The sequence below is a fragment of the Solea senegalensis genome, linkage group LG4 (genome assembly GCF_019176455.1).
Source record: "Solea senegalensis isolate Sse05_10M linkage group LG4, IFAPA_SoseM_1, whole genome shotgun sequence".
NCBI lineage: Eukaryota > Metazoa > Chordata > Actinopteri > Pleuronectiformes > Soleidae > Solea > Solea senegalensis.
This window is the reverse complement of record NC_058024.1, coordinates 759316-786412: the sequence shown is the minus strand read 5'-3', so window position 1 is coordinate 786412 and position 27097 is coordinate 759316. Positions and strand designations below refer to the sequence as shown.

The 27097-nt window shown below is 44.2% G+C and overlaps 1 protein-coding gene across 1 annotated transcript in view; it reads right to left on the bottom strand.

The window, feature by feature from the left end:
- Positions 1 to 27097, bottom strand: part of suclg2 (succinate-CoA ligase GDP-forming subunit beta) — a 136661-nt gene that overhangs the window by 17011 nt on the left and 92553 nt on the right. The window lies entirely within an intron of this gene.

The following is a 27097-nucleotide window of genomic DNA, read 5'->3' as shown; positions in this document are numbered from 1 at the left end:
CCATCTAAAATCTCCAACATCACATTGTAGCATTTTTACCTCCTGTCACGAAACCAATATCAGGCTCTTTGCCTTAGAGGCATTCATTTCAGGTGAGCCAACCTGTCAGCAGCAGGGAAGAGTTCTTTCATCAGAGCTCAGCACAAAGGCATCACCTACATACGCCGCCAACTTACGCGCTATTTTTTTACAGGATCTTTTTGAGTCCTTTCAGGCAAGTGTTACGGCACGGGCCGGAGCTTTCGACCCGACGCTGATTATTATTATTTTTTTTTACAAAACACGACTGTTGCTGCCGGCACTGCGATACCCTGCCGAGCCTTTTCTGCGTCAAAGTCAAAAAAGGGACCTTCACGGGGAAAAAAAGTGGCTTTTCTGCCTGCTGTTATACGCCTCACTAACTGCATTTAGGACAGAAAAGAAATGTAACCCAGACAATTTGACATGCTCATGTGGCCCTGTATTATACACACACTCTCCTGTGCTTTGGGAAAATGTGACTTGGATGCACAACTGTACAAATAAGAGGGCCGTCGTTACGGACATGTGTGTAATTATTAAATTTTATAAACGATCACGGACGACAATGAAAAGCAGCGCGACAAGCTCGGAGAGTCTTCATATTCTTTCCACAGAGTGAAGCATAATAAACACGACGTACTTTTCCTCTCCTCCCAAGTCTCAACCCAACGGGGAATAAAGGCATTGTATTCCCTCTCATTTTGTACGGCTTCTTGTCAAGAGTTGAGCGCGTTGCAGAATTATCGCTCAAATACACATTTCCATGCCTGTGCCCCTGTTAAGCGCCGTTAATCTTGTGCAAGAAAGACAGAAAAGGGAAAGCATCTTGTTTTCTTTGTTAGGAGCAAGCAGATAGAAGCGAAAAAGGAAAAAAAAAAAGAAGCAGGGATGATATGGGTGTGTGTCTCTTTCCATGTCCTATTAAGGGCTATTGTTCCGTCTTATCTGCTGGAGACAGCCTGTACTGTCGCCGCCTGCTCTGGCAGGCCTTGTTTGTTGTTTTTGATGTGCTAAGGGGCCGCAAGTTCGGCCTCGGGGGCCAGAGGTTACCATTCAAGTCTTCCAAATCAAGGAGAGCCCCTCGGCTTTAATCAGTCATCTTAGAAGAAGCGGGTTGCTGTAGGTGAGGAGCAATTATTCTGTAAATTGCACTCTTTGTACCACATGGGCAACTTCCAAGTTCTCTGCCTCGCCCAGAAAAAACATCACAAGAGAAAAGACGGTCTGTGCATAATTTTTCAACAGACTCTCCGTTAATATCATTGTACTTGGTCCTGTCATGTTCAAGTGTCGCAGAAGTGGGTCACATCTCGAGTGTCTTGACACTCTCATATATCATCACTTGAAAAAGGCGATCAAGTGGTCTGATTTTCAAAAGAAAAGAAACGCTGCAAAAAAAGGGAAGGGAAACGTTTGAGTTTCAGTGAAACGAGGCTTAAGTGTTTGCAGCTATGGCCCAAAATTGAACTGACTTCCGTTATTTCTTGGTAAGGCTGCAAACTTTTTGAGGTACTTTTGTGTCTTTTGTATGAGATTTAACAGTTTCAACCTGTCAGTTTTTTTTGGCATACAACAGACGATACGATGTGTCAGACTACAGACGATAGACTACAGAGACTCAGACGATACGACAGACCACAGACGATACGTGCCAGACTACAGACGTCACGATTAGACCAGAGACGATCTAGACTAGATGCGATGTCAGACTACAGACGATACAGACTACAGACGATACGTGTCAGACTACAGACTATACGATGTGCCAGACACACAGACGCCACGATGTGCAGACCACAGACGCCACAATGTGCCAGACTACAGACGCAATGTGCCAGACCACAGACGCCACGTGTGCCAGACCACAGACATACAATGTGCCAGACCACAGCGTCACGATGTGCCAGACTACAGACGATACGATGTGCCAGACTACAGACGTCACGATGTGCCAGACCACAGACGCCACACGGACCACAGACGCCACAATGTGCCAGACTACAGACGACACGATGTGCCAGACCACAGAAATGTGCCAGACCACAGACGCCACGATGTGATCACCACAGACGTCACGGCCAGACCACAGACGCCACGATGTGATCACTACAGACGCACGATGTGCCAGACCACAGACGACAATGTGCCAGACCACAGACGTCACGATGTGATCACCACAGACGCCACGGTGTCAGACCACAGACGCCACAATGTGCCAGACTACAGACGCCACGGCAGACGCCACAATGTGCCAGACTGCACGCATTGCCAGACCACAGACGTCACAATGTGCCAGACTACAGACGTCACGATGTGCCAGACCACAGACGTCACGATGTGTCAGACTACAGACGTCACGATGTGATCACCACAGATCATTACCCTCCATCTTATTTTAGAAGACAAAGCTTGAGCATTCCTTGAAACCGCCTTGTTACACATTGTGTGATTGTGCTTTACGTCACAGCATGAAAGAGCTGTGGATGAAAGGAGGAACAAGATACCGTGTGTTTCATGCTGCTTGTGCAGGCAGGATCAAATGCCTACACATGTCATGGAATAAAGAAGCGCACATCTTCTAAGCACAATCTTTTATGGGAGTGGTTACTACTCCAAGCGCCAGCTCTGTCAAACGAGCGGCAATATTACGTCTGCAAAACTATTCTCGGGGAGGATACAGAGCAAGAAAGGCAACGACACAAAGGCAGGCGGGCAGGGAGAGAGGGTCTTGTGAAGTCAGAGAGTTAGGTGAAGTGAAACCGATGGAAGAACAGAGATGGAGAAGAAAAGACAGGGAGAGAGAGGTGATGGGAAGCCGTGCGGTCCCTGGGTTCTATTGAAGGCTACGATTGGCCCTGGCAAAGACGGATAAGAGGCAAATAATTATCCGGCCTGCTGAAGCACGACAAGCCCCTTTTTCTTGGGAGTGTGAAGAGACCGACTGAGCGTTACGTCAAAGAGTGGTCATGTCACCTCTCGACAGTCGGGGGGACCTGAAGTTTGACTTCATGATTAAAAATAAACCCTGACTGTCATTAAAATCAGATTATCATCTACATATAACTTATTAACTCCTGTTCCCATGTGCTATTACACCTATTAAACCTTTATAATTGACTTATAGTGACTTCATAATCCAGCTTTCAGAAAATTCTAATAGATCCCAGTTGACGAATAAATCTCAGAACCATGTCACAACCAAACCTCATTTTCATTAAAATGATGACTGTGTGATATTTGTGTTTTCTTCAGTCTGCAGAACATGATGTGTGTAGTTCAGGACAGTATTTCCAATAAAATGGTTGGTAAAATGTGTACTCTACTGTGTGTTGACTCCCATGTCTCACATGCAGTACATTTACCCACTGTTTGCTCTGGCAACGACGAGTACTTCCTGAGAACCTTCTGAGCCCATTTTTTTCTCTATACAAGTCAAAGAACAGAAACCAATCAGTGCAAGAAGTGGCTTTACCTCGAGCCCAAAGAGGATTGTGTGGTGAGGGAGAAGAAGGAAAAGAGAGATGAACGGTGAAAGGTTGATCCGGCAGAAACTATGCGGCCAAAGAACAGATCCTGGAGATGCAATCTTTTGTGAGTTTAGAGACTTTTTTAAAATACCTATGGGCTTGAAAGTGGGCGACTGTGTCTCAGGGAGATAATTGGTCGTCCACTAACAAACAACCCCTGATTATCTGCATTCCAAAGTGTCTTTGAGCAAGAAAGTTGACCACTGTGCCTTCAAAGACATGAAATACACAGTATCAATAGATGAATGTAAAGATCTTTCAGTGGTCTGTACACTGAGGACTGACCTACCAGACAGGGCCAAGTTGTCGAGCTGATAAAATGGAGTTTCAAGGTGAAGAGTTTGTGTGCAGGGCAGCTTGGATGATACGTAGTGTACGATCAAACGATTTAGGTGTAACGACTTCCTGAAGTTGATATCAGTATCATTTTTTAACAACAATCTCTTGTAAAGCTTGTACAAATGCAGTGTTGTAGTGTTATAAACATGTCATCCCTGACTCAGAAGTGTCCTGTCCATACTTATATACTCTTTCCCCCATTTTTCCTTCCACCTCAACCTGTCTAGGCACATTACCGCACATCTTTGAGTCTGGTTCTGTCAGAGATTTCTCCTGTGTTTTTTTTTCTCTCACTTCTTGGATATTTAAAGAGAAAACCAATCAATCTCCATTTTTGTTTTTGCTGCAGAATACACAATCACACAATGTTCTTGTGTTCCCAAGAATCGTGAGCATTTACATATTTTTTTAATGGAAAATGCAATATACTGTGCATCACATCATCATGTGGATATAAAACAATCTATATGGGGATTTGAGTAATTAATTTTTCTATTATCCAAAGCCATAAACCAAATATAAAACTTGCTAAGACATGAAGATATGGATGTGAGGACGGAGCAAATGTAAATGGTTTATACAGCACTTTTCTGTGACGACCACTCAGCGTTTTCCACTTCATTCATTCACACACAGCTGCCAGGAAGACGTAACCTTTGTGGCTCTGACTGCACTTTTATCATTCCTACACACAGTAAGTAAGTAAGTAAGAATCTGTGTGTGAACTTGTTAGCACTTCAGGTTTCAATTTTTTCTTCCTCCTATGAACAATCGTGCTGCGAGCGCATCTCAAGCTTGACGGTGAACGCCTCCTGCTGGCACGGCTCAGCGTGGGTGAACAGAGCTGTTTGGAAACTTGGATCACTATCATCCTGGATGAAGCTGAGGACGGGTGTGGGGAGGCCGAGAGAGGCTCCACACAGTCAGTGTTAGTGACAATGACAACACAATAAGTTTATAAATAGTGCGATATCCACGAGCAAATCATCATTTACATTATCATTACTTTATATACTGAATATTTTAAAATGTATATACTTTATACTGAATATGTTTGTGGTTTATCTTGACATCTTATACTGCTGTGTTTTTTTAAATGCACTCGACCTGAACCGGACTTTAAATGCCAGCTCCACTTTGCTGCTGCACCTCATGTCTCCTTCCCTTCATCACGGAGCTGGAGACAAAGTGTACTCCATTCTGTCTCGTACAGGTGTGCGGTTTAAGAACGGTTATACTGTAATACTGTAAGAGGAAGAAATGTCCACAGTTTAAAGCCAAAGCTCACAGTAAGGTAAGGTCAGATCATTGTGTGAAAAACAGCCCGTCCTGACTGCAGACATTTGTCACCATAAAGATCAGTTTATTACTCTCTCAGGCAACAAGCAACGCTGCTAACAAGGCAGAGGCATGCTAAAGCATTCATTTGTGATATGATTTGAGCATCTGAGTATCTTAACTCTGAAAGACGGATAAGTTATACAAGTTATACAAGTTATATAAGTTATAGAAGTTATATATGTATATGACCCATTTCACTTCACTGTGAAAGGCCTGTGGAGACACGCAGACAATGGTGGCTGCTCTCTACACTCTGTCACGAAAGAATTTCAAGAGCACTTAAGGGAAAGTTCTGAAGAAATAAACGCTGCCGTACAGAATATATGTGTTTCAAGCCATTAACTACCTGGCCCATTAACCGTGGGCTGTAAAAACTGTGAAGCGTTTAAAGTGTAAAATGAAAACTTATATGAAGGGTTTAGATTCTGTTCCAGACAGTGGGTGCAGACTGAGGTCTGCGATGTTAGAATAATATATTATGATGGTACTTATTATTGTGCTTTCATATCATGGCAGTCAAATATAAAATGCAAAGTCAGTGAAAACTGCTGTACTTTTAAAAAACGCATCATACTTACCTTAAATCACACCAGCTGAATTATGTATTTGCAATCCTCGTTGTCCTTTACTGCCGTCATGTTATAGATCGATAAGCAGACAATTACACTCAAAGTAAACATTACACACCTTAATTATTGAATGGTAAATGGTCTTTTAGTGACCATTCAAAGCTGCTTTACGCGACAGTTTTGCCATTCATTCATTCACTCACACATTCATACAGTGCAGCACTTTTTTCACCACTCGCGTTCAAACACTGCTGGTAAAGCCCATCAGGAACAACTTGAGGGGGGAAGTGTCTTTCCCAGAGACACATCTGCAGTCGGGGATCAAACCCACGACCTTCTGGTTGAAAGACGACCTGCTATCCTCCTGATTCACTGCCATAAAGTCCCTCTATGTACTTTATTTGTAGTTCACTTGTGAGAAACTGCACCTGCTCCTACACTAACGTCTTTGGTTTGCTAGCTCGCTGAGACGTCTGCGTACTGAAAACGTGTGCGATGTAAAAACACAGTGAAGAAGAACTGAAAGAAGATCAGACTCCTGCTGTGATGCTGCAGTACCACTGATGGAGAAAGAGGGAGAAAGAGAGCAGGACTTACCGGAGAATTTTTCGTGACTACTACAAAACAATTAGGAATGGTGTGTTTTTATAAAAGTGCGACGCTAAATTCAATGTGATTTGAAACCTTTTTTTTTTTTGACACACTTTTTGAGAGAACATTGAACATTCATTCATTCATTATCTACCGCTTTTTCCTCCACCTCCACATGAAGGTCGCGGGCTGCTGGTGCCAATCCCATGCTGACATGGGGTGGAAAGGCGAGGTACACAGGACAGGCGTATTAAATAAGAACTATGGCTCACTTACATCTATGGTCCAGTGAATGTTTGTGGACATGTGGGAGGAAACCAGAGAAAACCCACGCACACACGGGGAGATCAAACAACCTCCAAGGCCCAGACCTTGATGTGAACCTTCAAGCTGTGAGGCAACAGTGCTCTCCACGTGCGCCTCCGTGTGGCCTCCACATTGAACAATACATGAGAAAAAGAAAGAACAGCACGGATACACAACACAACAGAGAGACGTCATGCATGACGCCGCGCAGTCACCAGAGACACAGACCGCTGCGGCGAGCAGGGAGCTTTGTCAGACATCAACTTGACTCGTGCTGCTCACCTCAGGGTTTCACGTGCACTTCCTCTACATGCACGTGCGCACACACACACACACACACACATATATACAAACCACTTTGCTGTGAATGGGACTCAACAATTGGAGCCAGTGTAGGGCAGGAATATTATTCATCCCCAGAGGGTGTCGTGTCACTGCTGACAAGCAGACATAAATATTCCTCAACCCTTTCACCAAGGGTTAATGGCTGTCCATCAGGCAGCAATGAGACACACACACACACACACACACACACACTAGTGTATGGACACGCACAGTATGGCTGCTTTCACTGCACTAGCAAGGTCATTTATGGAGATTGGGGGGGGGGCGGGGACCTTAAGGGACATGAATGAAGCCATGTGAAGCCACGTCCCGCTCGAGCGTGTGTGCACGGACACAGAAATATGAACAAAAATCATAAATACATACAAGAGCAGGGGCTGAAGGGTTTAGGACACAACGTTAATCCTTCTCCAGTCTGTCAGTGTCAGTGTCCTCAGTCTTAACACAAAATCCTTAAACTAAACAAGCACGATTGTCCTTCTGCTCCTCCTACCAGTGGGAAAGAAGTTCAGTTTGTGCTCTCTGCGCACGGTTCCAACATCTGGGCTGCATGCACAGCCTGTGCGTTGATGACACACTTCACGTCACCTTCCCTTTCCTTCCCTTTCGCTGCCATCACACCCACATAATATAATGACACCAACATCAGTGAGGATCTCAGCTGGCGTTCGCCACACTGAGCGAGACAGCGTCTCTTCTTTCTGAGGACGTTCGGCGTGGACACCGGGACACTCACAAACTTCTACATCTCCATTAACTCCACAGTTTACAGATTTACATAAACATGTCTTTCCAAGTCAGACTCAGGGTTGATGTGAAAAGTTGACTTTGGCTCTCGCCGCTGAGCTCAGAGCAAAAAAAAAAAAGATGGTATTAAACAGAGGAAATGCATAATAGTCAGAGAATGGCATACATAATCACCACAGAGACTGGTTACAACAATCCAGCAGCTGAATATATGAGAGCCAACATTCACGGCTTTGTTCCTAATGCTGCATGGCCAATAAAAATTAATTTATTCTAATGTATGCACACAGAAGGTCAATTATCCAAATGATTCTGGTTCGGATTGCACCTGATCTTGGAAACCAATGAGCCATTGAAAGGGCAGATGGGTGTGCTTTGCAAGGCAAATCATCGCCCCCACCCCCTCCCACCAACCCTGGTCTTTTGTCACCTCCCCACCATTTGCATGTCTGAATGTGCAGGCCACACGCTCACCTTCGGTGAAGTGCATCCCACTAATGGACAAACAACTTAGCATTTAACTTGTTTAGAAAGAAGCCGACAGCGTAGGGGTGACTATAGACGAACAATAAACAGCGTTTACAAGGTGATACAGGTGAAGAGACTGTGAAACACTGAAAGACTTTTAAAAATGAATAGCCATTTTCATGTAAACATGCAAAACCTCTTGTCATGTGTTCCCACTAATAGCATTTAAAGGGTAAATAAACCCCACACAATGCTTCCCGAGTGTATTTACACTTGTACTGACAAGTGGTCAGGCACTATCCGATCACAGAAAACTTAATGTAATGACACCTCCAGTGTCTCTATGGTGTCTCCCCAGGGGGAGGAGTCTGGGACAACTAGTAGGATGATGAAAGTGTGTAAAAGTGACGAGTTTGGACCATGAAAGCCACTGGAAACATTTGAATTCAACAGCTACACCCATTTTTTTATCACAACATGAATAATTCCATTACTTTACAGTAAACTGTGAAGAGTTGCATCGAGTTGAACAACAACATGACACCGGTTTACACCTAAAAAAAAGTGGTTATGGGGTTTTCTGACTGAGTGTTCACACAGCTTCTCCACTCTCTACCGTCTCAACTCTCACTTCCACTCACAGTCAGCGGCATATGTGCAATTTTCACCTTAAAACCTATGAAGGGAGTCTCTTCTTGCAGAGACATGTTCACAGAGCATATGTAAATGAACAGTAGAGAGAGATTTCTACAGAAGCTGTGAAGAAGAAGAGCAACAGCAACAACTCGCGCAAGAACAAGCATGTGATAATTGTCTGCTGCTCCTTTCACAATATGGAATCAGACACGTGTGCAAACACTCAGTATGTTACAGAAGCCAGGCCACTCGTAGGTGTACCGTGGCCCAGATACAGGACCCAGACCTGAACACTTGTATCTTAACTGGTGCAGCTTTTCCAGATTTACACCACTTGAAATCAAGGAAATGCACTGTAAATTACCATGTGGCAATTATTTCACCCAACCTGGCAACACATGAACTACTCTATATTAGAGTGTAATTTCTTATCTTTGTAACTTTTTATTTACTGTATTGTTCTTTTTTAATCTTATTTTATTATATATATATATATATTTTTTATTCTTATTCTTATTTTTATTCTATTCTCTTTTTTCACAACTGAGCTTCGGTGAATGTGTGTTTCCCCCCTGGGGGAGGAGTAAAGTCAATTCAATTCAATAGGGCGTTATTTCCTTCCACAACAACTCAAAATAAACAACAACGGTTGGATTCCATAGGTAATTATCCGTGGTTAGAGATCAACAAGAGTAAACAAAGAAGAGCTGATTAATGGTGAGTCTGGAATGTCACATATGTACCGTTCACACTTCATGACTAAAAGAGCGCTCGATGATGATCAACTCTATGACTAGTTTGTCAAGAACCAGCTGACGTGATTTTGTCCTCGTACATTTCTGCAGCAGCACGTCTATAAAAACCAAGGGTGGAAGCTCAGCTTCAGCTGATCTATATGAGACTAAATAGGCTTCTTTCACTGCAGTGAGTCACTTCCAGGGAAGCTCAGCGTCCCTGATCATGGACGCATGCTGCTAATGCGAGTGAAGACTGGAGACAAATAGCAGCCGGTTGTGTGTCATTTGCGTGACGATATATTCCATTTACATTTGTACATGTAACATACACTCGTTTCAGTTTTACACGATTACGAAGTTTCCTTGCTCTTAATTTATATCAACGTAGGTTTGGGTGGGTAAACAAAGGCTCACAACCACCTGCGGTACATTTGGGTTCGGACAGAAAAATGTGGCGGGCACCAAAAGGCAAATAGACTGTAATAAGAGAAGAAAAGAGAGTGTTATGGCTTTTCTTTTGTAACTGGATGTTTAGCTTGAGAGGTAATTCAGTCTGGAATAACTTCAATGAGTAGTAATTCTGATGAATGGGAGGCGAACCTTTGCCAGCTCCGCGTCAGCATCTATGTATAGAAAGCGCATCTACAAATCCAGTCATTTGTTTTTCCCTCCTCGTCAATGACCGAATGTCAATTAGTGTTTTTGCAACACCATTCAGCTCGGGCTAAATGAGTCATTTCCACATTGATAGAGGAGGCACGTTTTGCACATCCCACTCCAGACCTCTCTTCACCTCATGGTTACACTGAGGACTGGCAATAATATGAACTAAACTGCTAAATAGCAGGAAAACAGATGGGCACAATCAGGGTTTCATTAGTAGAGTTACTTTGCTGCTGCATCTGGAGCCGTAACAGGATATTTATCCTCAAGTCCCGCCCAATAAAGCAGTGGCCCACTCACGTATGCAAATACAAAGGATATTTCAGTTCGTTGACCATTGGCTTCAAGACTGACATTTTGCTCCACAGACTTCTGAAGGAGCTCTGGAGAACAGAACAGCATATAAATGAGCCATTAAGGGTTTGCAAAGGTATTAGCGGGATCAGAGAAACCAATAAAAGCCTCAGGAGGGAAAAAGAAGAGGCCGAGTGGACTCCAGATCGATGGAGGTCTCGTCCAGGGGGGCGCGCTCCGTGTCAGGAGAGGTGTATGAGGCGGACAAATAACGCAACCTTTGAACTGCAGATGTCCACCGAGGTTTTACACTAATGAAGACCCAAGACTTTCTGTACTGGTACATCTGAGAACTGTTTCTGATCAGACCAGCAACTGCCATGGTTGGAGCAACATGTTGTTTACTTAGTTTCCCAGACTAAACTTAAATGAAGCCTCATTTTGCAGACTCAAAGAGAACCGGCAGCATCTCAGATAGCAAATCCACAGCCTTGACTATCTAACACTAGCAATGTCAGTCCAGCACACGGAATCAAAATAAGGTCACATGATCCCTGGATCCCTCACTCACGTTCTGGTCACATGGTCTTGGTGGCCTAAATCTCGCATAATGTGTCGTTTTTGGTTGTTATCAGACTTTATGTTGATCTTTTACCGATATCTGATCCAGTGACTTTGACCAGTACTGGATCAATAGTGAAAATGAATATTGTATCAGTTTATGTCCATTTATAACATGAGCGAACCCTGGGTCAAGACTCACACATGGGTCATGGGAGATTTCTGTAGTTAGGTTAGTTAAGATTTACGTGCTTATGTCTAAATAACATGGATTAATATCTAAAAATGAACCATGCTTAAATGTTCTCATGTCATGTTATTATTATTATTATAATATTACAATATTACCTCAACAATTTGTTTTTTGTTTTTTTATCAAGAGGGCAAATGCAAGCTCATTATTGTTAAAGAAAACACTTCTTAACTAACTGATGAATTATTAACTCCCAGCCTCTTAGTGACCCATCCATCATGACAAAGTAAAAGCATGAAAATCTCAATCGATAAATACTTCCACCAGGGCACTGGAACCACAGCGCTCTGTCAAAAATGAAGCGTGACGTGTGAGTCACGGACATCAGAGGTTATTCAACGCCGGTTAGTGAACTGGCCGCATGTGCTGTATCGTCTGAGTAACATTCTAAGTGAGTGGATGTGAGGCTGGGGGAGGGAGCCACATCTCATTCATTCTGCCACCAGCGGTATAAAACTACACTTAATTCATTTTTTCTCCACTCCATAAACCCTTACCCTCCTACCTCCCACCCCAGCACCTGTAAAACCACCGGTGTGTTCTCCACTTCTGTCGTCACTGAACCAGTGAGGGCGAGGAACCACGCTCACGCCTCCCCCACCTCCTCAAATAAACTCTTTCAGTTGCTTAAAAATGAACAGGGAATACTCCCATTTTACCACTCTATCAACCCACTGTCCTGTACACCAGTCAACCACAGACGCCTCACACTGGCCTGTGTGTGTGTGTGTGTGTGTGGGCATGTGAGGCAGAAAGTAAATGGAAGTCTTCTTGGGCAAGATGAGCTCCAGTGATTACAGGCTGAGACAGTTTTCTAATTATTCTGTCAAACATCAATCCTGTGGGCTGATGCAGGCCGTCCTGTGGCCTGATGGACAGTGTAATCACTGCTAGACCACCACGCACCCACCCACCAGCGCACCCCCACTCCTCCGCCCATTTCACTGCTCTTCCCCACCCACACTCACTCCTCACCCACTTTTCCTTTTTCTTTATGGTTTCATATCGTTTCAGCGCGGCGCTCCCACTCGTCTCCTTTCCCCTACACCGTACTTATGACATATTCAGGCTTCCTACAACTGCTGAGGAAACACAGATTGTGGATCTGAAAGAAAGATGCTGTAGCACTGTTGAATAATACAGCCAGTGTATGGGAGTAAGGGAATCTTTAAAGACAGCAAAGACATGGATAGAAGGAGCAAATTCAGGCCAAGCTGCTGTGGACTTATGGTGGGTTCCAGCTGCTAATAATGGCGAGCTAATGTCTTCTCGACTAGAACGGGGTCGACGTCAAATCCCCGTTACATGTAACATCACCGTCTTGTGACCACATGCAAACATTTGGACACTATTTTTTGTGTCCAAAATCTGCCACTGTAATGTTTTCAACTGTTACATATTTGACGTAATCTCACCTTTAAATAACGGACAAGATTCCGGGTTAGCGGAGACAGTTTCTCACGTCTCAGTCCGTAACAAGACCAATAAACACAATGGTAATTAAACAAGATGGCGGCCTTCCCTTTTTTTTAACCGTCCCGACCAAATGAACGCGTGTACAGAAGTTTCGTTCATGTGCGTTAAACCCGACACCAGATGACCTCATAGAAGTTTTTTGCATCCATTTTTAGCCCCTCCCACTTCCAATTTTCCTTCACACGTACATTTTCACCAGGATTGATGCTGTCGCAGAGTTTGTGAGTTTTGGGCTATGTTCAGGCCCTCGAAAACACGAGTCATTGGCATTACATTTACATTTATGCATTTTATCCAGTCACTTACAAGGGAATTGAGTATTGAACTGCATTGCTAACTTTGTATAAAGGCACTCTGATTGGTCAGAGTGCCGTCACAGGAAGAAAAGTCCAACACAAGAATCGAGCCGAACAATGCCGAACTGTAGATCAGTTAAAAAGACTTAAAGGCGACATAGAATGCTTGTATCACACATATATGTTAGTTATGGAGGTCTACTTACATATATTAACTTGTTTTCATGGTTAAAAACCTCCTTGTCGCTGCAAACGAGCCGTTCAAAACATCTCCTCACTGACGCTCTCATCAGCCACGCTGTTTCAGACCAAAATCACAACCCCAGAACGTGGACTGTGTTGTGATTGGCCAGCCAACGAGAGCTTTCCCACTGTCCTGTGATTGGTCAGGTACCTGGAAGTGACGTAATTGGTAGGCCAGCTCTCAGATACACAGCTCCCCCTCTGGCACGGTGGATGCTCTGCATCTCAGCAGCTAAAACAAGAGTAGTTCTTCTTCTTCTGCGGTTGAATGTACGCAACCGGATGTGCCCGGACTAGTGCCCGCAACAGGAGGCGCTACGGTGGTGAGAGGAGTGGTGAGGTTTACTGATGACATCATCAACCTACAGAAGTGCCGATCCGCTTCGCAGAGACCAGGAAAACAATAAAACCCTATTTTCTCAGCAGTGGCTAAACTGTTTGTTCTGAAACTTTAGGGTTTCATAAACGAGGTAATGACGCAGATACACACACAAACGCAGCATTAATTGGAGCTTCCGGTCTATGTCGCCTTTAACAATCCTAAAAATGTGGGTTAATCTCCAACATTTAGCAAAGGAAATGTCTAAAATTTCAATATTTAACAGAGGAGTCTGGTTATTTAGCGATAGCACTGCTGATGACGACCACGACCCGCATCACAAACCCTGCCGCTGTGTTTCCGTCCAGTGACTGTGTCAGACGGAGTCTGTGCTCTGGTCATGGAGGATGTGCTGAACAAATAGTTTTAATGAACTGATTCTAATGATTCAGTTACACTGAAAACAACTGCTTTACAACTGCTTTGTGGCGTCAAACTTCCTTCTCTCCTCGTCATCAGCCACAAATTCACCGTCCACAGCGGACGTTGCATAACAGGACTGAAGTAAAATAAAAACTTAAACTTCTTCAGCATTAGCGTCCACCAGCATCCATTAAGCCTCCATTAAGGTCAGACTATATTTTCACAGTGAAAGCCCTCGTCTAACATCTTGATCTCTTCCCTGTCGGCGGCAGACGGATCAAGTATTAACAAATACATCAGATATCGTCTGCTATACTGCTTAAAATAAATCTGAGGGCAAAAAAGGGAGGTTGTAGTTGTCTTGGCAACCACAGCTCTACAAAGCAAATGTCGCATCACCTGTAACCACGTTAGAATGGCAGGGAAGAGGAGGACATGACGGAGACGGGCGTAATATTATAAGAATGAACATTCTGGAGAGACAATGAAAGAGAAGCTGTTTGGGTCACATAAGGTCATATAAGGTGAAAACTGTGTCAACTCACGAGGAGTTCATAAACAGAGGTGGCAGATATTTCTGCTTCATCTCGATCTTTGCTCTTCTTCTTCTTCTTTTCCAGCACGTGTGCGTGCGTCACGTCCATGTGTGTCGTCCTCTGGCAGCAGCAGATATTGACTGAGATAATAGTGCAGGAGAGTCATGTTCTACATCGCCCCTGCTGCTCAGAGAACAAGTGCAGACAGCTGCAGCGGCAGACAGCCATGTCGACTTGGACGACGTACTCGGGGACTGAACCTGATCATCGGATCAGATCAGATCTGATAGCAAACTCTCCGCAGCGGCTGTCACTTATCGGGAATTCAGGGACAATGTGAGCTGGATGAGAGAAACGTGAGGTGGCACAAAATGGATGAGCGCGGAGACGAGTGCCGTCACTGTTACTATTGCACACCAAAAGTTTTGTCCATTTAAAGTTTCACACGGAACATGAATAACTGAATACAGATCATTGGTTGGCACAGTGTGAGCGATACAGCACTGTGCAAAAGTCTTTAGCCGCCATTTCATATTGCTATTATGACAATACAATACAATTATTTGGCACATCAAGAAAATACGGGAAAGAGTTTTAAAATAACATTTTCAGACAAAAAGGCTTTCGTGTCAAGTATTTTAGACATGCTTGAGCATTACATACACTTGTTGTATGAGTTACTCTTGAGATTGAGTACGAGTCTGGAAAGGGAAGTCAATTAAAATGCCTTGATAGGCGATTAGATAGACCTCCAACCAATCAGACCAATGATCCAGATGACCGATGAACAAACTTTCTTGTTGTAGTTTTCTAGCAGCAATGGCTATCTATGGGTCTCTATGACTTTTGCCCGGGGGAGCTTTAAGAAGCATTGGACGCCATCTTCTGCTTCTTCTTTCCTTTGGGTATGATGTTCAAAAATCTCTCCACTCCCCCAGGCTTGGGTGCCAAAGACTATGGGGTCGGGGAAAGAACATCTCGAGACTCCATGACCAATCATCCCAAACACCAGTTCTTCCCCTTTTAGGATGCACCCACCCAGATTGGCCTGAGCAAAGTTTAACCAGGCGGTGAACCACTGTTTGGTGCTTCCACTCAGCTGAGGCAGTCCGGCTATTACGGACCGTCCCGACGTATCGGGCACCAAATGGTTTGCATGGACAACGACACAGTGATGGAGGCTGGAGGTGTGCCTGGGTGGAGGTGGAGCCGCCATGGTGGACTATACAAAAGCTGCTAGACGTGGGGGGACAAAACCCATTTGTGATTGGTTCTCTGTTTTTGGAGATTCCGTAGTTGGCCAAAACAGCGTCCGCACCAGGGCGAAATAAAAACTCTGGATTCACCCACTAACCCGACCAACTTTCAGTCGCATCATTTCGATCTGAATGAAGCCAATGATCATGCAATTTTACAGCCGTAAAAACAACAGCGCCCTGAGACTTTTACACAGTTTCTACCGATATCTCAATGTCAATATCAGTGTCAGCACAGCACACACTGGTGCCCTTAAAAGGTCATCTAACGAACCATTGGACAATTATGGGATTGACAGATGGAAAGACATACGTTCCTGCATTTATAGATAGATATAAGTGTGTACATGCATAGACAAAATAAGGCATTTGGTTTCAAGTCCATTCTTCTTTTCTGTGAAGCACGCAGTGTTTATAAAGCTGATTTGCGAGTGCTTAGGATGTGATGTTTTTTTACTCTCCTGAACCCAGAGCGTCGAAAACAAAGCACAAGAGAGGCGATTTCTCTGGAGATACGACGAGGCGAACGTTTCATGTGAGCCCCATCATCTTTCCATTCCGCTCGATAATAAAGAAGTGTGCGGATCAGACAAGAGGCTCATATCAAATCAGGCCTGGAAAAAGCCAATTACACCGACAATAATCTCTTGCTGTACTGCTGCCGGCATGTCTCACCATACAAAGCAACAATACCTGAAACACAACGAGCGGTGGGGGGGAGGCATTGAGGAGGGACGAGACATTTAAGTGTATTAGTGGCTGTCTGCTCATTATCCTACACAGTTGGTAAAATGAATAAGTCCTATTTCAGAAGCAACTGCCTGTGGGATTGTGAGATTTTTGCTTTTTAATGATTGTGATGCACAATTATACCAAACTACGTGAGGAAACTTTGTTTTTCAAAATGTGAAAACATTAAGAGAGAAAACATCAGCAAACAAAAATCTACTCCTGCCCGTGCAAGCATCACACTGAGTGTGTTATTGTGGAGGTGGATGGAAATGCATCATCACAAGAATGTGCCCAAATCAAATGAGACAATAATACACCATTCCCACTGATCAACAACCAATTAAACTCTCCGTTTAAATGGTCTCTGACCATGTTTTTGAGAAACGTGATCAAATGACTCTGCAATGAAAGCAAAGTATTTATTGGCTTTGGCTCTGATCAACATTGGCGTACCCACTGAGAACTCACACACACTTGCTGTGAGGCAACGATGCTAGCCATTGCCCCACCATGTGACAGTCTTTTTAATTTAATTTACTGTGCTTTCTTACTTTGGCTATGTCTAACAGTCCTCCTATGTCATCCATTCATTAGTATCAGTTTATTCATCCACCTACCTACCCACCTAACTAGCCTTAACATACCACACACACACCTACCTACCCACCTAACTAGCCTTAACATACCACACACACACCTACCTACCCACCTAACTAGCCTTAACATACCACACACACACACCTACCTACCCACCTAAGTAGCCTTAACACACACACACACCTACCTACCCAATTTACTAGCTTTAACATACCACACACACACCTACCTACCCACCTAACTAGCCTTAACATACCACACACACACCTACCTACCCACCTAACTAGCCTTAATACACACACACACACCTACCTACCCACCTAACTAGCCTTAACATACCACACACACACCTACCTACCCACCTAACTAGCCTTAACATACACACACACACACATACCTACCCACCTAACTAGCCTTAACCACACACACACCTACCCACCTAACTAGCCTTAACATACCACACACACACCTACCTACCCACCTAACTAGCCTTAACATACCACACACACACCTACCCACACACCTACCCACCTAACTAGCCTTAACATACCACACACACACACACACACACACACACACACACCTACCCAACCACCCGTCAATCTATCAGTCTAAGTAGCGATGAATGTTTGTAGTAAACCTTACTGTTTACAGCTTGGGACAGCACTCAACATTTTATTTCATTATTCAGTTATTCAAGTAAAGAATTGTTTTGAAAGAGGGAACAAATTAAAAGATGTGTCCATGACCAGATCCTAGATAATACCTGCTAATTTTGACGTGAAAGAGGTTCGAGTCAAGAGGGCAGATAGATTTTTAGATCCATGTCTGACCAGAAACAGAGGGTTAGGGTTAGGGTAACCTCCCTAAACCGGAAAGAAAAGGCAAAGACTGCAAAGATGAAACTTACAGAGAGCAAACAAGTAAACAACTGGATGCAAACAAAACGTTGTGTATATCAAATATACTCGTACCACAGCTACAGCCAACTGCACATTCAAATGAGCCATAAATCCAGTGATAAATGACGATGTTTATATACAGTATAATATTGTGCTTCATGAGGTAAAATAACAGTATTTCCAATAATTGTTGTGAAGTGAAATAAGGGCAGAGCTCTTCAGTGAGGACTCTGTTTTTTATCATATTAAACTAATGGTTAGGTTAGGCCAGATTTGCAGGCTCAGACAACAATGCTGGGTTATTAACTACAGACTTCTTTCCCCTCTTTTGTGAGTGTCATCTGCTCTCAATAAAGCCAAGGTAATTGTCTATTTTCAGACGACTAAATACAATAATGTAAATGTGCGCCTCATTGCTTTGACATAAAAAGTTCCGTTTTCTCATGAGGCAGACTGAAATAATTAAGTTGTATAATGTTCTTCTTTAGAGGTTCCGGCATGAGCTTTCAATATCAGGACTTTTTATTTGGAGAAGAAGAAAAGGCTTTAGTCCAGTGGAAAGTAAAATAAATAAATGAAGGAAAATGCATTTTGAAGGCCATGATGTGTTTTGTTTGCTTGCTTTTCTGTAATCTGCTCATTAATTAACATTCAACAGCTCTCCATGCAACTTGAGTTTCAGTGACGAGTAACTTGCAAAATCCCGCCCATGTTAACGGCCCTTGAGGACAGGAAAGGGCACGGCGTTTGTGGTGCCACTGCATGGCTCACGGAGCACGAATGATCTCATCAACTGCTTGATGTTTGAGTGGCCTCCCATAATCCTGCAGCACGTGTGCACATAAGCGCCAGGGAAGCGTGAAATAAGGATGGGCGGGGGGGGTTGAGGGGTTGGGGTGGGCAGGGGGCGTCGTCTAACAGTCACACCTCTGCTGCAGTGTCTCGCTGCACTGGACAAGAGGCGACACTCGTTCATGTCTGGGGCAGATGGGAAACTGAAGTGGTGACACGGTGACAGTTGAAGGTTTGGACGGATGGAATCTCAACGTGACAAGAGCAGAAGCAGCAGCGGCGAAGCACATTTAAAGCTACAGTCACGCAATCCACACACGTGAATAACCGGCAGCATTTATACCAGGGGTGGGTCCAAATCCTCGTCCTTCCTCACGCGATACGCTCAGCGATACACCAGGTCAAAGATCGATATTGTAAGTCACTCTAAAGTAAACCGGACTATTTCATGTCTCCTCACGGTGGCGCTGCTCAAAGGAATAAGGGGAAACTTGGGTGGAAGTGACCTGGCTGAAGAACCGGGAGTTTATGACGGTGGAGAAAGCTACGTTTAGAGATGCTCCATCCACGCTCAATACATAGATTGTATGCACTTTGCTACTCACTTCACAGTCTGGGAGGGAGCCTTAAATGTCTTATTGTTTTAGTACATGAAGGATCCAACATGAAAAGAGCGTCTAAATCTCCCTTTTCCACTGGGAGCGACTACTTGAGGGATCTATATATTTGCATCAGTTCCAAAAACAAAAACTTTATTCATTGATCGCCATCAGGACTCGGAGAAGAAGAAGTGGACAAGTACTGAAAAGTTTCTCCGAAACGAAGAGCTGACTCTCCGACAGGAGGCATCAGTGACTCTGATGAAACCATGTGTGAAGTGTAAACACGGCACAGCCACCTCTATCATGACATTATACTAATCACTAAGGAGAAATGAGAGTTAGTGATGCTGCCAGGGCAATGGCTTGAGTTAATTTTGATTTATTCTCTTGGCAAACGCCGGGACGTTATAAACATGAAATTGGACGCAGTAACATTGCAGTGGTCGACCAAGGATCCGCTTAAGTGAGGCGGCTAAATAAGTTGAGAAGAGTAGAGTGGAGTGGTAATCACCACGGTGATGATACTCACTCCTCAATCATCAGGTGAAGAGCAAAGAAAACATGAAGCAGCTCCTGCGTCGGTACATGAGGATAAATGAAGCCCTCCTTTGCCATGCCCTTCCTCTTAAGTGCTCGACTTCACAAGGTCGCTCAATCACATGCAGCTCCTCTCCTCCCTGTGGTAGAGGGGGCCCTATCTGATCACTGGCTGCCTCCCCCTCTGGCCCCCTGGTGTGAACCAGGTGCTGCGATGACAAAACACTCCTGGCAGCAATAAGAGAGCAAAGAGAGCAGAGCTCAATTAGCCTGAACTCCAATCCCAGATCTTCTATTGATTTCCCACGGATGAGGAATGGCAGACAGGAGAAAGCTCAATCAGACATGCCCATGGGACCTCTCCCTCTCTCTTCCTCAGTGTGTGTTTTTGTCTCTGTGTGTGTGAGACAGGATCAACAGGGGATAATAAACATGGTGCCAGACAAGGTGCTGTGCTCAGGACGAACGCATTAGCGATCCATAGTCTTTATGCAAACGCCGCGCTTAAGTAAATGCTGTTGACGACTGGAAGTGACACGAGTCTCTAGAAAACACGCTGTGCCGTGCCCATCACGCGTCAGACGGTGTAAGAGACGGACGTGGCGTTCGTTCCCCTGAAGGACAAATCAATCTGACAAGTCATCAACTCCCTGGTGCGTCTGGACAATTCCTTCGCTTCCTGAAATTAACCTTCCTGAGAAGATTGAGAGGGAGTGTGTGGAGTGGAATCACCACATCTCTCCTTCATTTGTGGCTCCTTTGCATAGAGAATCTGTTTTGTTTGTTGCTTTTAAAAGGACACATTTGATCCGACATTTTGGTCCAATCGCTGTCTACCGCTTTATCGTCCACATGAGGGACATCGAGGTGCAGAGACAAACAACCATCGACTCTCACATCCACAGTGGGAGGGGAACTGGGGAACCTGGAGAACACCCTCTGTCACACTTGGCAAAAGTGGTACCACAATACTCCCACGTTTCCCTTGTCATCCAATCAAAGGTAGCTAGCGCTAAGTTACGGTCTGCTAATCGGATCCTGAATACGTCTTCAGATCCAATCACAGAAACTACATTCAGAGGCGCTTTGAGGACACGCAGTTATGTCCACATTCCTCGGCCTGTATAAATGACATTGTAGGAGAGTAAACACCCCACAACTGTTGTATACATAGCTCCTGGATCTGCTCACCCATTTTTCCTTTCACCCCAACCGGTCGAGGCAGATTTTGAGATTTCTTCCAGTTAAATATTAGGGTTTTGGACGGATGAATCCTTAGTCGCATGAACACAATCCGCCTCCTTAGCTGACGTCCTCTGATCCGCAGCAGTTTCAGGTTGTTTTATTGACACTGATGTGACTTGTCAAAGAGTTAAAATCCTCTCATTTCCATGTCACTTGTGTTGGGGAGGTGGGATAACATGGCCACTACATTGACTGATAATCACAATCTTCACACTTTTTTAAGATAAAAATATCATGACGTCATTGTGCATCTGAATACAGGGCGGTGACACCAGATCTGATCATACGTGGTCAGAGGACGTAACTTTAAATATGACGACAAACACACCAGAGAGAGTCGTGTGGAGCTGACAGATCCGGACTTAATCAGCACAACGGGAACTCATTTAACTGCGGTTTGAATGTTACAGAAATAACATTTTTTTAAACTTCTTCCTTAAGTACTTTGGCAACAATGGGAAAAAAAAAAAATCTCTTAAATTAAAAAATTCCTCCAGCAGAAGTGGACCGGGAGTGGGCGGCCATCAGCCTCGACAGGCTGCGATGAAAGGAGAGATGGTTCATCTGCACTGCAGCCGTCTATAGACGAGTGCTTCACTGAGGTTGCACAGTTGAGTTCTGAACTTGTGCCCTTTATGCAAGAGGCACTGAATGGACAGCCTTGAAATACACCCACACTTTACCTCCACGTACACACACACACACACACACTAATGCAGTGGGCCGAGGAGAACAGCCGCATGTACCGACGCAGACCAATTACAGTTATTCAGGCTCTTGCTGAATATATTTCAAGGTCTAACACGGGGTCAGTGCCGTCTGTGTTTAGCTCATAGGCTTGCCACGTCGCTGCAGTGATTTTAAATGAACTGGAGCAGGAAAAGGTCCCATGACACCGGGGCAAAAAAAAGAAACAAAAGCCCATATCTGCCACCAACGCTGGGCTTTTAATGCACTGTAAGCAAATCTGCAGGAAGAGCCATTATATAAGGTGGAGGCTTTCTCCCATAATGGCAAACCAATACACTGACCTAAACAGCTCATAACTGGGAAAAATAAAACAATGCATCAGCCGCAAAACGACTCTCGCTGGTCGCTTTATTAGTTACTGCCAAAGTTCATGTGGTCGTTAACGTAAATATTTAATCACCCACATATGATGATGTTTAAACTTAAAAAGAAAGGTGAAGAAAGTCACTCTGAATATTTATATGAATATTGACGCTGGTGCTTTTTTGTCGTCGCTGACGAGGAAGCAGAGGGATCGTCCAATCACAGAGATTCACCAGCACGTCACGCGTTTGTGCACCGGGATTCAGAAACGCTTGAATAAACAACTGCCAGATGTGGAAAGTGAAAGTTATGTTGGAAAAATGGAAGCAGAAGGAAGAATCCACTCATTGAACAATTCTTGACAATTCTACAGCCATAAAATCTAAATAAATCCGGAGTGAACGTTTTAAGCAACGCTGACCTCAGCGTGGCAGCCCCCCCCCCCGTTTAGTATTTGTGAAATATTCCGCGCTCTGGGAATCAACTCCATTACGGCGGTGTCTTGTTTTTCCTGCGCTCCCTCGTTCACGCTGCAGCTTTATGTGGCTCGTGTTTAGAACGCGGGGAAATGGCATCTCCCACTGGTCCCCCTGCTTCAGGAAAACACCTGATTTATTTCTCTCTCTAAAATAACACAGCGTGAGGCTCTCACATCACAGGTGACTCCCATGATTAAAAGTTGCCGCCGCTCCCCGGAGGCCCGCGCGCGTGTGTGTGTGTGTGCGCAGGTGTAACATAACATGCACATATATTTGCACATCTTTGCGTTTCCTGCTCGGTGATGGATTGAGCCGCGTGATTTCCATCACGCTCCGGTGTCGTCACATCCTAAGGACACGGACTCGTCTTCGTCTCTGCGGCCTGAGGACAGGACGAGGCTCTTTTTCATAACACATCTCTCCGGCTCACCTGGTTGAGACCGGAGGCACAGCGGCTTTCCTCCGCGACTCCATCCCATACATGTCGGAGGAGCACATGAGCGTGAGCGAGAGCTAGCAGGCACGCAACTGAGAGGAGCCTCCTCACGTTGACTCTAATAGGATTTAGTGAGATGAAAGGCTCCCGGGGAAGAAAAGAGATGTACAATGAAGGAGCGGAGAGATGTCAAGAGGGAGGGGGAGGAGGCGGAGGAGGAGGAGGAGGAGGAGGGAAATGGTCAGATACAGTAAATGTCCAGGAATGTGTCACCACCACCAACGACAACGACGCCAATAAACCAGAAGACAGCGTTACGAGGAGAGTCGTTAAAGTTGGAAACACTCAAGTGGAAAAGCAGCGAGCGGTGCATTAGTGCGCTGAACGTTCTGTGGACTGAAGCACAAACACAGTGATTATGCAACATAAACATTTACCTCGCTCTATATAGACATGCCTGAGAGGTGCCTCACACAGCTGCTGCGTGATAAAACTCACTCGCTCATTCTCTTCATCCTCCACATCAGTCAGTCCCAGCTGACACGGAGAGAAAGGTGGGGGTCACGACCTGGACAGGTCACCAGCCGATAGACCAACATCCAATTTCACACACACACACACGTAAAGTCCACGCAGACACGCCCTGAGTCGAAGGGTTAAATTCCCATGAAATGTGTCCAAAGCAAGTGTTTAAAGCTGTGAGTAAATATTGAATGCACATCATGTTGCTGTAAGTAATGATTATTCCATAAAGTGTCAGTAATCAAACTTCTATATTATGTTTTACTTTTTACACGGTATTGGACGACTTGTTTATTCGGGATGTTCTTGTATCTATATATTTTTTAAATTCTCTACAGTATTTTATTGTAAGGTCTTACTTATATATAGATATTTTAGATATTTTATATTTTATTTCCCTCTGGTGTACTGCACTTTGCTTCAGCTGTTGTTGTTTTTGAAAGTGCTTTAGAAATAAATTTGGACTGGATTATCCAATATCAGCAAAACACACTTAGATCACCCCGATGATGAGTCATGATGAAAAACGGAATATATACACACACACACACACAGGTCTATGTATATAAACACACATATATATATATATATACATATATATACATATATACATATATACATGTATATATGTATATATGTAAATATATATACATATACACATACATATATACATATACACATACATATACACATACATATATATATATATATATATACATATACACATATATATATATAGATCAATATTGGTATCAGTTATCGGCCCAAGCACCCTTGATATCGGCATATTGGGTATCGGCAACAAGTCCAATATGGATTTGTCCACAAACCAAAGTGATTGTTTTGTAAAGATTTCTTTGTTTGACGGAGCAAAGAAACCAGACAATGTTCACATTTAAGAAGCAGGAAAACTGATTATCAAAATAATTTAGTCCTCAGTTCATAATTGATTCACCGCTGAAGAACGAGTGTCCATTATTCTGACTGCACTTTTCCATATTTGTCCATGCGGCCCCCCCCTTTATGAACCAATGAGTAAAAGGTTGTGATATAAACATATTTTCCGTCATGGTGATTAATGGACGGCAGCACCAGCAGCGACGCACACCGAGAATAAGGCTGTGTTTTTAGAAAAATGCCATCATTTACTGAAGCCTATAAAAATCACAGAACAGCCTTAAGCGCGGAGAACAAAATGGATGTGGAGTCGGACCAAACATCCATCTGCCACTTTCTTTACGGGCGCAGGCACAAGGCAATAACCGGGCTTATGTGGCTGTTGGTATTTTCTGCCTGGGCCTTCGCCCGCCCACAGGTGATGTGAGGAGGGGAGAGCTCCATAAATTGAGCCTCTCTGCCAACCAAAGTGTTCCATACGTGGATATGAAGTAAAAGCAGGAGCCATTTATTTTAGCATAAGAAAAAATAAATACGTGTCAGCACGTTTAGAGCCCGGGGGCCAGAACTCGAGCGAGGCAGCAGCAAAAGAACTTTTTACCATTTCACATTTCCGCTCCCAATCATTCCGACTTTCTTCCCTTTCGTCGCCACTCCACTCCGCGCTATCGCACTTTCATCGGTTTCCTCGTCCGCTTTCTTTCAGACAATAATAATGTTTATGTTAATGCTGTGGGGGGAAGTGAGTAAACAAGAGAGAGGATGCTTTGTCATCTCAGGCTCTGCATCTCCTGGTGCCGGCGGTCGACTCACATCGCTCCCACTCCCTTCTCAGCACAATGAGCCCGATAAATTCAAAGAGGGGAGAGCGACGCGGCGAGAGAGCGCGAGAAAGAAATAGAAGAGGGGGAAAAAAAACAACACACCCAGAGTGAGGGAGAGGGAAGAAAGACAAACAAAAACAGACACCAAAATACCTGTTCTTGAGGAAATGTTTGTCGTCAGAGCAGCAGCACACACACGGCACAGTGGTCTCTAATAACAAAGCACATTATACTGGTTCATAATGGCAGCACAGCAGAACAGTAACGGCCTTCTCCTGCAAACTCGTCCATGTCGTCACAACTCAGGAAGTTATGTTTTAACAGTCTCAGCGTAAACGTCACAAACTCCACAAAGCACGATTATATTTAACTCCCTTTCACGACGTCTTATTTCACAAATTAGCTGAATGATTTTCAACATTTTGCCATCACCTAGCAGAGGATGTGATTTTTATTCTAATGTCTGCTATTATTTTGGACCTTTGGCAAGAAGTAATTGGTGGAAAAATAATGCAAATGAGCAGCTCTCTCTCTCACTCTCTCACACACTCTTATTGTGAAATGATTAACATTCTTTCCACAGATCAGAGCAGGTTTCTCAGCTCCTCTGGTTGAAATGCTAATGTTGCATACAACCCAGTTTAATGTCAGTGCTATTCGCCTTTTTCTCCCCCCATTAGGGAGGTGCTGCCTGTTTCTATTTTCATACGCAGCAGCAGCAGCAGCAGCAGCAGCAGCGGCAGCAGCAGCAGCAGCAGCAGCAGCAGCAGCAGCAGCAGCAGCGGCGGCGGCAGCAGCAGCAGCAGCAGCGGCAGCAGCATCTGGACTTGGAGAATCCACTTAAGACAAAGACAATTCCTCTTCTGTACTTAGTATCAAAAATCACAAGTGTAAAATGCTTCCCTGTGCACAGACTCATGAGTCATGTTGCTGATTACTACTATAAAGGCGAACGAAAACTGAGAAGGTGGGAGGGAGAGTGGGGAGGAGGGCAGGGGGCGTGGCCCGGGCAGTAAAATCAAACACCATCCTCTAACTCTCTTACACCACGTTTCAAGAGGTGGAGCGAGAAAGACGATACAGCGGAAGCACCAGCGTTTATAAAACGGGGGGAGGAGTCTTGAGGTGATTGGACAAGAGAGTGACAAAGGCGTGTACCAGAGAAGTCAAGGGGAATATTTGAATGTGGTGTTAGACCAGAGAGGCCCAACATGTATGTATGTATGTATGTAGCATCCTTTATGCAAATGAAAAAGTAATATAAATATATGAAATATAAATATAAATGTATGTACCGGTATGAACCGGTATACACTACGGTGCACTACTGCACATAGATGTGCTGTATGAATGTGGTTAAAACTCGATTCTTTTATTTACTAATAATAGTCTTTCAGGCTTTTACTTTCCATTATTGATCACAATCCCTTTCTTTATTTATTTTATCCACCATTTTCATTCATTTTTATTTCCCCCTCACGGACCATTGACTTGAAATCCACATGAGACCAAACAGAATGTGCACACAGCAG